Below are 15,005 nucleotides of genomic sequence, written 5' to 3'. Positions count from 1 at the left end.
GGAATTTGTAAAATTCCTTCCCTAGCATATATTAAAGTTATTAGCCACAATTATTAGATCATTCACTATCTTGGCTATCCAGACTTCTTGCTCTAATTCCAGAGGTCTTGCTTCAAATCCAATTTTCCACATTTTTGGATGGCTGCCTGTTGCCCACACACTGTCTCCATTTGAGACCACGTATATGGTTCATTTTTGGTTCATCTATTCCCTATCACTATTAATGTGTTTGGTCTAATAACTTACATTTGAGCCAGGGTCCACCAGTCCCACACAATTTAACGATCCTATTGTGTATTGAACAACCAAATTCCCATTGTTATTGTTGATGATGAACTGCCCACACTACCAGCATTGAACTGCACTGTTTCCCTTATTTTTTTGCATTATTGTAAATCTCCTTGTTTTACAAAGCAATTTTGACATTATTTCCAAGTGTTCAAAAGTGTCATGAACTGGATTAGAATCTCCTTTTCCATCATGCATACTAAACACAGATCAGCACTTACAGAGATCATGGCAACCAGCTCTCATTTTCCTCGCTAGAGGCTGATTTGAAGAAAGATTCAAGTTCTCTGGCCTCCTTTTGCTGATTTTGATCTGTGATTCCAAGTCCAGCTGAGCATTTATAAATTGGTCCATTACTATTTTATCCTGGAAGTCGTCCTTGGTATCTGGATATATCAGAAACATAAGTCTCCTCAGATCCTCTGCCAGTTCAGGAGAGATTTCATTTTGTTCTTAGTGGTTAGCTGTGCCCTGCCCAGTTCAGATCGATGTCTGGCTCTGAACAGCATATCAAGAATACAGCTCTGGATAACTCAGGGTATCCCTACACTGCAATTAGACACTTGCAGCTGGCCTGTGCCAGCTGACTCAGGCTAAGGGGCTGTTTAATTGCAGTGTAGACATTCAGGCTCAGGATCCAGCTAACGCTCTGGGACCCTCCCACCTCGCAGGGTCCTAGAGCCCAGACTCCAGTCCAGGCCCAACCGTCTGCACTGCAGTTAAACAGACCCTTAGCCTGAACCCCACGAGCCCAAATCAGCTGGCATGGGCCAACAATGGGCTTTTAATTGCTGTGTAGACATACCCTCATTCTCTTTTCTGAGAGTGAATTCTGCAGCATGATAGGATATGGACCACTTAAGTTGCTTGCTACAACCCACCCCCCTCACTGTTCATCTCCCCAGCCATTCATTTGGGTTATAATGTTGAACTGACTCAAATAAACCACCCAGGCAGCTAGCTTCCACTATAATCTCTGACCCTTTTAATTCCTTCTCAAGCTTTTTTAGACCCTTAAGTCATTGCTGAGACTCACCTCTGTTGTCCAATTCCAGTTTAACCAAAGCTTTCCTGGTCCATGATGGTCAGGTTACTGATCACCTCAGTCAGTCAGTTTGTAGCTGGGTTTCTAAAGCTGCCCCAACACAGAATTTATCTCCATCCACGAGTCATCTCTGAGTCCTTGCTGAGAAACCTCCAGATGATGTTTTAACTCCTTTTGCAAAGACTCCAGCTCTTGTTTTTCAAATTCTTTTGGCCATCTTTGAGTTCTGCAAGCACCTCCACTATTCCATCTTGGTTCAAAAGGAAAGCCAGACCACAATTTCACTCCTTTGTAGCTGGGTCCCACTTCTAAACCCACTGTTGCTCCTTGGCCCAAGCAGTTGGCTAATATTCAGGGCCTAACCAGGCTCTTTGCATTAGGAGCAAAAATTTGACATGAGACAGGTATTTCTTTTATTTCCTATTTATTGTCAAAGAATGTTCATGTTTCCCTGAACACAACAGAAACAAGTAACATGAAGCAGCTTCCTTGCTCACCATTTCCAAGCCTGCCTTTCTAGCAAGTCCTGTGCCTCAAAGAATCTGTACTCCTTTCTTGAAGCCACACTCACCACTGTTTCTCTGACTTTGCACTGCTCTCTTGGCTTGCTGGTCTCTTTTGACCCTGATACACACAACTGCAAATAATCAATTCCCAGGCCCTAAATTTGCAGTCAGTCCCCAGGGAAACCCCTCAGCTCATGTGACTTAGCTTCGGTTCATGCCTTGCTGCATTGGCCAGTGGTTCTATTATTTCAGCTATCACCACACAAAGGGGAATTTAATTGCAACTTCATTTAATCTGAATGAAAGTTACTTATAACACCCACTGATTTTAACCAGATCTGTGACTGATGGCAGCCATTAGCACCTTCCAGCAAAATATCAGTATGCAGTGAGGGAAAAGAAGGTTTGTGGAATGTTTGCCATACATATGGTATAACCTCACAGGCTCCTTTTTAATTAGTTGTATGCAGTAACTCAAAAGACTCTGGGGATTTTTTCCATCCCAACATCAAGAGACAGAAGGGCACACAGAAAACACTGGTTCAGATACCTTAGTCCCAAAATGTCCTGGCCCTGACGATGGAGGAGGTAAGAGTGAATATTGACTCACATAACTTTGATGCCCCCATCAGAAAGGAAGAAAAGAAAAGATCCCTTGAACTTCTTCATGGAAAAAGTTAGTTTTCAGCCATGAGTAATGTGACTAGTAGGGCAACCATCAGAAGGCTACTAGAGACAAACCCCAACAAAAAACTACATTTGTGATACCTGTGGATTTATTATTTGAACATATCTTTTCATCTGAAAAATGTTCCAACAGGTCCTACTGATTTTTACAATGCAGTGAGAGTAATTTGGTTTTTCTACCTTGCTGGTTTGCTTTGATGGCCTATTGATTTACTCAAGTGGCTTCCTGAAACATCTGTGGTAGACAGATATGGCACTGAACCATCTGAGGGAGACAGGATTAAAGCTGAAAGTTTAGAAGTGACATTTCATTCAGCAAGATCTGAAAATATTGGGTCCTTTGACAAAAGTATCAGTGCAGCCCAGCAAAAGGGAGTTACAATGATGAGTCTCAACAGGAACTGGAGCTCTTCACTTGGTTTTACCAGTTGTTATATGTGCTGAATTAAAGAGTTTGTTACAAAGACATGGCCCGTGCCTGATCTTGACCACTGCTGTGCCAAAGAATCAAAGAAGAAGGTGGATGATAAAAAGTTTGTGAGAGATTTATGCTGAGACTGTGGAACTAATCTGGAGAGTTAAAAGTCCAAAGTCACCAGGGTAGCTGAGTAGAGCAATGGAGACTATAGGCATCTTTAGGAAGGAACAGCCACTGTGCATGTAACCATGGCCACTGCACTTGAAACAATAAATCAGAGAGAGAGAAAGTGCCTAGAGCTAGCTGGGACTGGCTGCAGATGCACAATATTCTGCATTTTTAACACAACCGACCATAGAAACAAATTCACAGAATGAGTCCCAGGTGCCAATACAAAACAAAGTGTCTAGAAGAAGGGACCTTAGTAATGTGTAAAGCACTATTACATTAGAATTAAAATGTAAAAATGAAAACCAAAGCTTCGGAATAAATATTGAAAAGAACAGACACAACAGTAATTAAATGTAAATCAATACAAAGGTAATAGAGGGGAAACATTCACTACTTAATGGATTACAAGTTACAACACACAGCCCTCAATATTTACTCTCAAATACAGGTCATGAAGTTGAACTATGAAACAACATAAGACACTTCTTCATTGAACTGAAACCATTTTAAATGTCCGCTTCAGAGCTAGAAAGTGAACACAATGTGACCAATAAAATTTCTTGGACCCAAATCTTTGCTGCCTGGCACTCTGCAAAGTCCTTTGCATCATTAAACACAGAACTCCATCAGAGCAGGATATCAATGATTAACATCCCCTTTGTAGTGGTGTAGTGATTACATAAGGAGCAATGCAACACAGAAACAGTGTTCTCATGTCTTATTCGGTGGATCCTCATACATTAAAAAGATATTTAAGAGTATGCAATGCGAAGACTAATAAAAATAAAATCTCGGTCTGTTAAATCATCTCTTGCCTGGTTTTCAAAGATGTTTAGTACCTGCTGCTCCATTAAATCAACAGGAAATACAGGTGCTCAGCAACTCTCAAAGCCATGCTCTATGAAGAAGCCCTAGTTAAGGTTACATTGAGATTTACATTTGAAGCAGGAGTCAAAGATTTTTCTTATAATTCTATAATATACTGTGTCTTCCTTTAACTTAAAGCACTTACCCTTTGAAAACAGAATTAATTTTCTGAGATTTGCAAATGGGTTAATTAGTTTAAGTGTGATTTTTCATCTCACACATCATCACACAAGCCAGCTTCAATAAGAAATGTTTGTCATGGTCAAAGGTGTAATTCAGATCAGAGAGAGGTTATGTCACCACTTATATTTTAATCCTGAGTGCCCCAAAATGCTTCTGCTACTTATGGCTCCTGCCCGGGACATATACACACCCAACAGCCAATATTCACTTCATGTTCTGTATGCTGTACAGTTCTGGTTCAGCCACTTTGAATCCAATACCCTGCCAGATACACTTTTGTCTTTACCAGAATTGGTTAGTGTTAGCAGGTAACCCCCAACCGATCCCCAGAACTTCCCCAGACCCATGTGCTCTGTTATGTCTAGCCCCCTCCTGCAACATTCAGAGGAATGATAAGATCTGTTTGTTCCTTTAAGGAGACAAAACACACCAGTTTGCCACATTAACTAGAGTTGACATTCACTTTAGTACAAACATAGCACTGTTGGTTTAGATTAAACATAAAAAACAGGTTTATTAACAAAAGAAGTAGGCTTTTAAATGAGTTCAAGTATAAGAGATAAAGTTAGAAATGGTCACAGCAAATAAAAGTGCAAACATGCATCTAAAAGTTTAAAATTTAATGTAGCAAGTTTTGGTTTAAGGCTTTGTTCAAGATGGCCTTTCTCACTCACAGTCTTCTGAAAGACAGTGACTGACCCTTTCCTTGGTCAGGATCTCTTCCAGAGGCCCAAAAGTGCTGGTGCCTTTGTCTTCTTAGTTGAAAGAGATAACCTGGGGTTCTCTGTCTCTTTCTTTTGTAGTCCATTGAATCCGTGAAGTGGATTCTTCTGACGGATACTATTCAGAGTAAAGTTTACTCAAGCTGTGAGGAAGGTGACAGGGACAGTGGTGGTGAAGGAAGCTCCATGCTCTTTCTCCCCCTGCCCCCTTGTGTTTGCTGAAATGCAAATTGTTCTGTTTCCTGCCATCTCCTCTCCAGGCTATCTTGACAATCCTGTTTACTACTTATATGTAAATTGAGGTAAGCACATTCCTTTGTTTAGAATACACCTGTTGAACAACTTTTGCCTAGGCAGGGCTGCACTAGTTTTGAACATGTGCAAATAACATTATACAGCTGGAATTTAAACTTTGCTTATAATGTTGCTACATATATTTCACCATGATATTATTGACCAGTAAGTACTAGTTTCCAAATGATACCTTACAAGGCATATTTTGTACACAAATTATTACAATAGGGTAAGGTGTGAATACAGGTGTGCTTTGGGTCACAATGTTGCAAACACATTACAAGACAGTGTCATTAGTCAGATGAACAAAGTTATCCAGGTGTCTATGTGATTGGGCCTCAAGAGTTGAAAGGTCTACCCAGCTCAGTTTTGAGGTTACATCAAAGTAGATGTGTCTGAAACCTATTGTGAATCCCTATCCCAGTCCACAATCCACAAGTCTGTAGTGATTCAAATTCACAGCACTGAGCTGAATAAAATGAAGCAGAGCAGATTGGGGTCCTACATGTAACTGTTTGAATGCTGAAGTATAGCACCAATCTGAGCACTGCAATCTGTGCCTTGTCAAAATGTGTTCATTGGATCATAAGAAAGAACAAGGAAGAGGGGAATATGAGGGACTGTGCATCCAGGCTTGCACTTTGACTTGTTGAGATTAACTAACTGGATTTTTGTCCTTTGATCCCTTTCTGCGTCTTCCAAATTAAACTTGATCTTTTTATCAATTATCGTCCATACTTTTCCCCCAGTCCCCTCCATTCTTCCCCTATCATCTTTCCACTGTTTTGGCCTCTTTTTGATTCTGTCGAGCCAACTTAGCTCTATTTTATCTCACTCCCACAAGAGAGCTTGCGGTTGTTATTTCATGTCACTTCTATAATCGTGTTAGACCTTTTGGGTGCTGTTTTTCTTTTCTTTATTTTTAAAAGTTTTTGAGGTTGATGCATCTTCTACCATGGCTTTCCAGAAAAAGAAATTCTATTATTACTTTTGGGGTGTAAATATTTCCAGCCAAATCCCTAGAGCCTAATTAAGCAAAATAACACAAAAGCACTTCATATACTGAGGCTTCCATGCCTTACCACTCCCTTATTTCCATCTTTTGCTCATGCATTGTGACTGAGGATTCAATCCAGAACTCTTATAATTTAAAATATAAGAAAATACATTTTGGAAATTATGTGTCTTTTTCCGATCTCACTCTCCCCTCATTGTTTATCTTAATTATATTTATAACTATTACTATTTTCATAATTAAGGCCCAGGTCCTGCAAGCTGATCTAACTGGGTAGATCCTTGCACTCATGCAGAGCCCCATTGATTTCACTGGGTTCTGCACCTGTCTTTAAGCCCATCCATGAGAATCAGCTCGCAAGATAGGGGCTAGAGCTCTGTAGAAATTTCCATTTTGCAGGAAATCCCGCAATTTTAAAATGTTTTCATTCCAAATAGTAACAAAAACATAGAATTTCAAAATCAAAACATTTGGTTTCTATTTTTATTTTAAAATTCATTTATAATATAAAGTAAAACAAAAATCCAAAACTAAAAGTTGTTTTGAAATGAAAAAATCAAAACATTTCATTCTGAAAGTGCTTATGCCCCCTCTTTATTTAACGAAAACAACTGTGTAAGTTGACTCTCCTTAGAGAAAAATAGGTCTTCCTGACAACGTATAGAGTACAGCCCTTTAACCACCTCCATCCTTAAAGGAGATATAGCATTCTCTCACTGTGTATGAAATTCACCTCTGTGCCCTATTTTGAGGCTTAAGCTCCATTTAAATGGTGCAGAGGCCTTGTGATGGTCTTTGGCACAGGGAGAATTTGACTCTAGGCTTATTTCACAGTTTTATATGCCCTTAAAGGGAGTACAAATATAAAGAGGAAGAACAGTATTGTTAGAGCAATGGACTGAGGCTCAGGAAATCTGGGTTTAACTCCTAGCTCTGTCATAGACCTTGTGAGCTTGGACAAGTCATTTCATCTCTCAGTTCCTCAATTCCTTATCTGTTAAATAGGGAATACTTCCTTTTCCCTATTCTATTGTCTGTTTGGTGTACTTACATTATAAGCTCTTCAGGGCAGGGTCCTCTAGGTGCTGCTGTAATACAAATAATTAGAAGTAGTCAGGAATTTTCCATCAAAATGTTTATTTGATGGAAAATGCAGTGTCCATAAATCAAAATTTTCCACAGGAAAACTGATGTAAGCTTCAGCACCATGGACACCGTATCTTTCCGTTTATCTTTTAACCAAACTGTTATTCATGCCTTATTCCCAGGCACCGAATGGCTGAATTTTATTAATTTTCCATAAGGAAAAAGCGAAATGAAATATTTTGTTTCATTTTGGGTTAACACTGATCAAAACTTTTTTTTTTTCAAATCAAATCAAAACATTTAGTTTCCAGTCAGTTTGGCATTAATCTGTGTCAACCTGAACTTCTACGTTGTCTCACAGGAGTTGTAGTTTGCCCTTATTCTCCTCTATGGACCCAGCTCCCTCACTGGACTATAGCTCCCATGATGTACCACAGTCTTTTCTCTGACTGAAACACCACAATGCATCATGGGAGTCCCATTACTGTGGTGCATCATGGGAGATGTAGTCCAGCTGGAGAGCCCAGTCCAAAGGGGCTGAGGAACCTGCTTTATATCACCCAGGAGTCATTGCAGCAGCTCAGATAGACTCAGTCCAATAATTGAGTTGAGCTGAAATGAAATGTTGATATTTCCGAATCAATTTTTTTCAGAAGTTTCTGTTTTAAGAAAAAATTTGATATTTCAACTTTTCATTCTGATTTGGAGCAAAAACAAATGTTTACAAATATCAGAATTTCCTAGGTCGGGGATAGAAATAACAATTTTCAACCAGCTCTACAAATTAAAGTTGGAGTAGACACCACTATTAAATGTGTTATTATTTAGGTCAGTATTGCTATATTTGTTTATGAACTTTTGATGACAGTAGGGCCCCCCAGTGCTTTGTTCTGAATCAGCATGTCAGAGATTCACTCCTAAAATCATGTTTGTATTTTGTTGTGAATGCTAGTCTTCCTGCTGAATACCACTTCTGCATTTAGCCTTTGAAGCGGTATCATTTGCTCAAGGCAAAACAGAATATAAACAAAGAACAAGTTATATTATCTGTAACCATCTAACAATTTAGTGTCAATCATCTAATAGAGATGGATGTAAGGAACATTGTGGGCAATTGTTTCAGTTTCCATCCTGACCTTCCCTACAGTCATAATCTACAAAGTTATTCATATTAAAGCATCTTGTAAGAAAGATAAATGCTAGAACCATGGGTTTTAAAGTTTTTTCAAAAAATAATTGAAACCAGAACTTCATAAAATTTGAAAGGAAGCTTCATGAAATGCAACAGAATGCCACAGTGTTGCGCCGATCAGCTAGGTAAAATGACAATGTTTTGAAGATTTGATATAGCTACAAAGTTCCAAGTCTCTCTCACGTCAAAGCAGATTTCATCCATATTTTGAAAGCTGTTTTTCTGGAGGTTTAGGACATCAGACTGTATTTTTATCTTTGCCTCTCTCCCTCACACATTTGGCATTTCTTACACTTGCAAAAGGCTGAGTGGAGAGATGAAGTGATAGCAAAACACTTGCTAATCACTTCAGATCACAGCTATCAGTTATAAACTTGATGATCAGAGTAAATCACACCAAAGGGATCATTTTCTTGCTTCAAAAGCCTGGGCTTTTCCTGAACCTGGGGACACAGTTTAAGGTGGAGGGGGTCAGCATATCACCTCCCACTAGGGTTTAATGGTCTCGGACAGAAGCTGATGCATGACCTTTATTTAAAAGGACTTTATAAACAAGCACTGCTAAATCCCTGTGAATATTGAAATCCTGTGTAACCTCTGAAATGTAGGAACCACCTTGAGGTCCAGGCATTAAGTAGTGGATAAAGAGCCCTAAATAATTTCCAGTATTGAGTGTGTACTGCATGCCCTAACTGAGCATTTTCTCTGTACCAAAAGAGAGCTACACATAGGCTCAAGAATATCTCGATCTCACTATTTACATTATCATTGCTCATAGAAAAACATTTTTTAATTAAATAGTATTATGGAACTCATGAGCTTTCACCCTGATAGTTAACAAATCCACATACTCCGTTTAGAATTAACTTAATCTAACCTCAGCTGTCGCCTCAGGGAAGGCACAGATAAAGGAGTGGAATCAGCACCCAAGGATGCATTTTTACTCCCAGCAAAAACACACATTTACTAGTGGAAAACAGACATCTTCAGAAAAAGACATGTAGCAGAGAAAAAGGAGGGGTTGTTTATTTTATAAACCTTCTTTAACCCCAAGTTTATCTTATTCTTGATCAGCATGCAACACGCGCCATTCCAATGGAAAGAGGAGAGGAAAAACAATACTACAAATCTTTTTATACTGACATTTTTTAAAAAAATCAGTGAATTTAAGATGACGGTGTAAGATTTTGTACAAGGAGACAAGCTGGTATCACACACTTCCTGCCAGACCTTGTGCAGTACGCAACAAGAATGTTGTGCCTGACCCTGTGCTGCTGTCAGCGGGCGCAGCTCCAGTGGCTTTCGTTACCCCAGCGGAAAATCTGCCCCTTTCTATCTGAAGCACCCCTCCCCGACCCTATCAAAGTGATTGGTGTCCTATAAAATCAGACAAGAAAAACATCCTCACTAAACTACCTTCACACACTTCACAAAAGAAGACTGAATGGAGACTAGCCCACTGTTTACTACCAGTACCCTGTTTTGTTTGTAGTTACTGCATGCTGTTCCACGATAGTTTATTTCTATTGCGAAGCAAAGAATAAATGAAGGATAAAGAGAGTCATTGCCACGAACTTCTGTGGGAGCATACACATTCCAGAGCATACTTTATAGAATAATACAAATGCCACAACTACCGTTTCAGCGTAATTCAGTTTCTAATGTCTCGCAGTAGCTTCACCTCAGCCTTACTCCATTCCTGCCCTTTATACCTTCCTTCCCAATTCTTACCTGCTCTGTCCCTCCTCCCCTCCTTCCCCTGTTGTTCTGTAATCCAACCTAACTACAGGTTTCAGAGTAGCAGCCAAGTTAGTCTGTATCCGTAAAAAGAAAAGGAGGACTTGTGGCACCTTAGAGACTAACAAATTTATTAGAGCATAAGCTTTCGTGAGCTACACCTCACTTCATCGGATGCATACAGTGGAAAATAGAGTGGGGAGATTTTACATACACAGAGAACATGAAACAATGGTTGTTACCATACAGACTGTAACAAGAGTGATCAGGAAAGGTGAGCTATTACCAGCAGGAGAGCAGCGGGGGGGAGGAGGGGGAGGAGGACCCTTTGCAATGATAATCAAGGTGGGCCATTGCCAGCAGTTTACAAGAACAGTAGGAGGGGAAATAAACAAGGGGAAATAGTTTTACTTTGTGTAATGACACAACCACTCCTAGTCGTTATTCAAGCCTAAATTAATTGTATCCAGTTGGTAAATTAATTCCAATTCAGCAGTCTCTCGCTGGAGTCTGTTTTTGAAGTTTTTTTATTGAAGAATTGCCACTTTTAGGTCTGTAATCAAGTGACCAAAGAGATTGAAGTGTTCTCCAACTGGTTTTTGAATGTTATAATTCTTGACGTCTGATTTCTGTCCATTTATTCTTTTACGTAGAGACTGTCCAGTTTGGCCAATGTACATGGCAGAGGGGCATTGCTGGCACATGAATGTAGATGCACAGGTGAACGAGCCTCTGATAGTGTGGCTAATGTGATTAGGCCCTATGATGGTGTCCCCTGAATAGATATGTGGACACAGTTGGCAATGGGCTTTGTTGCAAGGATAGGTTCCTGAGTTAGTGTTTTTGTTGTGTGGCATGTGGTTGCTGGTGAGTATTTGCTTCAGGTTGGGGGGCTGTCTGTAAGCAAGGACTGGCCTGTCTCCCAAGATCTGTGAGAGCAATGGGTCATCCTTCAGGATAGGTTGTAGATCCTTGATGATGCGTTGGAGAGGTTTTAGTTGGGGGGCTGAAGGTGATGGCTAGTGGCATTCTGTTGTTTTCTTTGTTGGGCCTGTCCTGTAGTAGGTAACTTCTGGGTACTCTTCTGGCTCTGTCAATCTGTTTCTTCACTTCACATATAAAGTGGGTATTGTAGTTGTAACAATGCTTGATAGAGATCTTGTAGGTGTTTGTCTCTGTCTGAAGGGTTGGAGCAAATGCGGTTGTATCGTAGAGCTTGGCTTTAGACAATGGATCGTATGGTGTGGTCTGGATGAAAGCTGGAGGCATGGAGGTAGGCATAGCGGTCAGTAGGTTTCCGGTATAGGGTGGTGTTTATGTGACCATCGCTTATTAACACCTTAGTGTCCAGGAAGTGGATCTTATGTGTGGACTGGTCCCCTGAGGTTGATGGTGGGATGGAAATTGTTGAAATCATGGTGGAATTCCTCAAGGGCTTCTTTTCTATGGGTCCAGATGATGAAGATGTCATCAATGTAGCGCAAGTAGAGTAGGGGCGTTAGGAGACGAGAGCTGAGGAAGCCTTGTTCTAAGTCAGCCATAAAAATGTTGGCATACTGTGGGGCCATGCGGGTACCCATAGCAGTGCCGCTGATTTGAAGGTATACATTGTCCCCAAATGTGAAATAGTTATGGGTGAGGACAAAGTCACAAAGTTCAGCCACCAGGTTTGCCGTGACATTATTGGGGATACTGTTCCTGACGGCTTGTAGTCCATCTTTGTGTGGAATGTTGGTGTAGAGGGCTTCTACATCCATAGTGGCTAGGATAGTGTTTTCGGGAAGATCACCGATGGATTGTAGTTTCCTCGGGAAGTCAGTGGTGTCTCAAAGATAGCTGGGAGTGGTGGTAGCGTGGGGCCTGAGGAGGGAATCTACATAGCCAGACAATCCTGCTGTCAGGGTGCCAATGCCTGAGATGATGGGGCGTCCAGGATTTCCAGGTTTATGGATCTTGGGTAGCAGATAGAATACCCCTGGTCGGAGTTCTAGGGGTGTGTCTGTGCAGATTTGTACTTGTGCTTTTTCAGGGAGTTTCTTGAGCAGATGGTGTAGTTTCTTTTGGTAACCCTCAGTGGGATCAGAGGGTACTCCCGCCCCAAACATGCCATTTGCAGCCATCACACTGATCACTCTGCTTGTGTGTCTGTCTGTATTATCTGTTGTTATTTGTATCCCAGTAGTATCTAGGGGCTCCAGTTAGGAACACTACCCCATTGTGTTAGGAGCTGTACAAACACAGTCCCCACCTTAAAGAGCTTACAGCCTAATTGAGAACAGCAGTAGGAAGGAGTAGAGAGAAGAAATAATAGGAGTAGCAATAAGAGTGTATAATGCAGAATTATGCATAGGAAGGTACTAATATCTTGTGGATAGGGCAGGAGGTCAGGCAACATGGGTGCTATTCCCTACTCTGCAACTGGCCTGCTATGTGACCTTGGTCAAGTCATTTAACCTCTGTGCCGCTGTCTCCCCTGCTACCTGTTGTTCATCTGGTCTATTTAGACTGTGAACTGTTTGGGGCAGGACCTGTCTCTTATATTCATGTACACAATGCCTAGCACAATGGGGTCCTAATCTCGGCTGGGGCCTCTGCATGCTTTTGCAATATAAATAATTAATAATATGATGTGCACACGATTTATTCACAGAAAAATCTAGAAGGCACCTAATGTCAGATTGGAATCAGAAGTTCCTTCGGGACATCAGCCCACCTACAGTCAATTGGTTATTTATGGTCAGCCTTCTTGGCAGAAATGGGTCTTGACCAGAGAGAGAGGGGACAGAATAGTGGAAATACATACTAGATCAAGACGGGTGCTCTATACACAAGGGCAGATTGGAAGAAAGTGACCACTGTACCTGTATTGTGGTTTTGTACCCTGTCTCTGTTACACCTCCGTTGGATTTTATGTTCTTTTCTTAAGTGCCAAACACACTTGGGGAGTTACGAAGACTAACTACAACAGCTTTCTCTGCCCCACTTTGATTTTCCCAGAGGAGATTTATATTAGTTTAAAAATTACCTGATTGATACATAATCAATAATGTGTCACTATGGAATCCATTGGCTTGATTTTTAATTTCTGGGTCAAACATATGTTCCTTTTCACTTTCAATTCAATGTAAGACGCATATTCTCATCTCTTAGCAATTCATGCCTACCACAGCTTAAGCACTCAGATACCATACCATGGCAATGAGTGTGGCAGAAATACTTAGACAGATATATTGCATAGTCTCTTATAAATTAAAACCATATTCTAAATATCAGTCTGTTTTACTCTGAAGTAATCCCTCATCGTCTTATGTAGGCTTTGTTTGAAAACGTACCCAGGGTTTGGAGAATTTTTATCGTGCATAATGTGGCCTGACTCTTAAGAATGTTTTGAGTAACATTCAGGAATACTGGAAGAATGGCCGCAGCTTAGAAAGATATATATCAAGTGGAGTGAAGCTGAATATTGCTACTCTCATTTTACTTCTATCCTTTTAAGAATCTGATCTAAAATATGTGCCTAACATAGTTCAAAACATGGTATCATATGAACTTCCCTATGGATATTTTTACACTCTCACAGTTTGGATTTTATTTGTGTTTGTTTTCTACTTCATTTATAAAAATAACATGTCCGTTTTCCATATCAGAAAAAGAAGGAAGGACAGAAACAGTTCTACAAAAGGGAAAACAACTTGGGGACAAACTCACAAGGTGCTATCAATGGCAGAACAAAGCATTCATCCGTACGTTATGTAACTTACACACTGGGGGCAAAAGAGAGGAACATATCAGGAGAAGCAACTAACAGAACAATGGGAGAAGGTGAACATTAAAGCAAGGTGATACTGCTCATTACTGATTCATCTTATGTCTTTTATTAATTATTATTTATTGCAGCAGTGCCTGGACCAGGACCCAATCACGCCAAGGGTGACCAGGTACAAACACAGGACAGAAAGACGGTACCCTCCCCAAAGAATCTATAATCACATGCTCTCTCATTAGCTGTTGTTCCTGCTATGTTCTTCACTTTCACTTCTCAGCATGTTAGTAGCGTGCACGTGCACACATGCACACGCACACACACACATTTACTTCTGAAAGTAGCCATCACTGTTTATAGCAAACGAAAAAGATGGAAGGTAACATTTTCAAAAGCACCTAAGTGAGTTAGGACCTAAGGTCCATTGAAGAGTCAATAAAAAACTGAAAAATTTACCTGGGAGCAAGATTTTATCCCCAACTGTCCCTATATTTTAAGCTTTCAAACCATTTGTTTATTAAAGCTTATGGTACATCACAGACTTATTTACCCATCGCCTTGTAACAAAATCAATACTCTCATAGCATGGCTGAGGTGAAAATGGCTTTACAGTCATTTGGATTTCAACTTATCAAATCTATAAGATAAGATCAGAGAAACCAGTCTGGCAATAGAAAATCCTTCACTCAGCAATCCTTCATTTCTTGACACCAGTCTAACATAGCTGACCTATCTCCTTTCTCTACAACAGGCCTTCCCTACTTAGTGAAGTGGATCAGCATAAACACATTATGCCTGTGCTCCCTGCACTGCACTAACTTCCCACCTGCTCCTGGGTTCAGCTCAAGTAACTGTTTTAAAAATCTATACATGCTCTGTATGGTGCTTGAACCTGGTTACCTTAGAGGCCAACTCTCTCCCTGTGAGATCAGCTGAATATTTTTTTAAACCAATACTCCTCAAATGCATGATCTTGAGGAGTAGGAGGGCAAGGAATTTTCAGTGGAAGACCCCCCAGCTAACTCTAGCTG

The sequence above is a fragment of the Natator depressus genome, chromosome 12, assembly GCF_965152275.1.
Source record: "Natator depressus isolate rNatDep1 chromosome 12, rNatDep2.hap1, whole genome shotgun sequence".
NCBI classification, from domain to species: domain Eukaryota; kingdom Metazoa; phylum Chordata; order Testudines; family Cheloniidae; genus Natator; species Natator depressus.
Note: the sequence above shows the minus strand (reverse complement) of the source record.